General features: G+C 43.4%; 1 pseudogene; it reads right to left on the reverse strand.

The window, feature by feature from the left end:
• Positions 1-490: 490 nt before the first annotated feature.
• LOC110195495 (large ribosomal subunit protein P2 pseudogene) lies at positions 491-848 on the reverse strand (annotated as a pseudogene).
• Between the last annotated feature and the right edge of the window lie 1,063 nt (positions 849-1,911).

Raw genomic sequence — 1,911 nt, forward strand, 5'->3', positions numbered from 1 at the left:
CTTCACTAATCACATTGGCCTTAGAAAATGAGTTCTTTTTGAATATTTCCAAGAGCGCTGGCCCTCTATCCTGCTGCAAAGATAATGGAATGCCTCTAGTAGGCTACTGGTGAGTGGTGCTGTCCACTAATTCAGTGCTGAACCAGTCAGCTAACTTTGCCATAGCCGATGCTGCCTGTTTCTCTGATAAAGAGTTGCAACATCTTTCTAAATCTCCTCTTCCATTCTCTCCTCCATGAGAGGAATGTGCACTAAGTCTCTCTTCTTTTAAATAGCCAAACTAGGAAAAAGTTGTCTATTCTCATTTTCTCCACTTTATCATCTCACTCAGTTTTCAATGACCTCCAACTTCATTACGCAACTGAAACTGTTCTCTCCAAGGTTGCTAGTGTTATCTATTAATGTTCAAACCCATTGGCCTTTTATTAGTGTTATTATTCTTTTTTTTCTTAAATAAAAGGTTTATTCGCTCTAGGATCAGGGTGGGTGCTCAGTCAAAGAGACCAAAGTCCATGTTGTCATCAGACTCCTCAGACTCCTCTTTCTTCTCTTCCTTCTCCTCTGCAGCAGTAGGGGCTGCGCCACCAGTAGCGGGGGCAGCAGAGCCAGCACTGGCAGCAACAGCGACAGCACCACCAGCGGGCATGGAGGCCAGCTTACTCCTCACCCGGGCGCTCACATCTTCTGTGTTGTTGCCACTAAGCTCGCTGATGACCTTCTTCAGACGCTCCTCGTCCGTCTCGACGCCCACTCTGTCCAAGATCCTTTTCAGGTCTTTGGAGTTGGGGGAATCGTTGCCGCCGAGGACGGCCAGGAGGTAGGCTGCCACATAGCGCATCTCCGCGGTCTGGACTCTACTCAGGTCCGGTCAGGTGGTCGCGGCCTAGTGCTGCAGAAACAGCGGGAGCGGTGGCAGGAGCAGCAAGTCCAACCTCGGCGGAAGCAATGCCGGCAAAAGCTAGTGTTATCATTCTTGATTTTTCTGCATCATTTGCTGTTTTGGACCACATCTTTCACCTAAATACCCTTTTCTTCCTGGCTTACCATGACCCTTTCTTTTCTAATTCTACCCTTACCTATCTGGCAGCTCTTCAGTCTCTTCTTTTTGATAATCGTCCTTGAACCATCCTTGTGAGTATATTCCAGAGCTTTTTTCTGTCATATTGTTTGTCCACCTTCACACTTGGTGATTTAATCAAACTCTATACCTTTAATTATCACCTCTGTGCAGATAGCTCAAATAACATTCTTGTCTTTTCTTCAAGTTTAACCCCGTATCAATAAGTACCAATTGGATATTGCCAAGAAAGAAATATCCCTTCTGCTAGAGTCCTTCCTGTATCTTAACATCTCTAGATCTGTTGAGGACAACACCATTCTTTCAGTCACCCATATTCACAACTTAGGGATAATCATCAATTTTTCCCTGACCCTAAATTTTCATATCTGATTAAATCAATTGCCAAGTCCTGCTGATTCTACCTCTCTAATGTAGCTTGTGCATTTCCTTTTTTTTTCTATTCATTAGGAAACCTCACTACTTATCACCGAATTATTGAAGTGACCCGCAATTGGTCTTCCTATCTGCAGTCTCTCTCCTCTCTTATATGTTCCTTACACAGTTGCCAAGCCAACATTTTCAAAGCACAAGTTTGCTCAAGAAACTAATGTAGTTCTCTTTTGCCTTTAGTACAAAATACACACTTTTCTTTCTGGCATTTAAATCCCTTCACCATATACTTCTAGTCTGCCTTCCTAGGTTTAATGTATATTACTCTAAATGCACTCTGTATCTAGCCAAACTGTCCTACTTGTTCTCTGCACACCATTTCACTCTAGTGTCTTTGTGTAAGCTGTAGCTAACGATTGGAATGCACTTCTTCATTTCACCTTGTAGGATCTTTAGCTTCA

The sequence above is a fragment of the Phascolarctos cinereus genome, unplaced genomic scaffold (assembly GCF_003287225.1).
Source record: "Phascolarctos cinereus isolate Bilbo 61053 unplaced genomic scaffold, phaCin_HiC Scaffold_4;HRSCAF=312, whole genome shotgun sequence".
NCBI lineage: Eukaryota > Metazoa > Chordata > Mammalia > Diprotodontia > Phascolarctidae > Phascolarctos > Phascolarctos cinereus.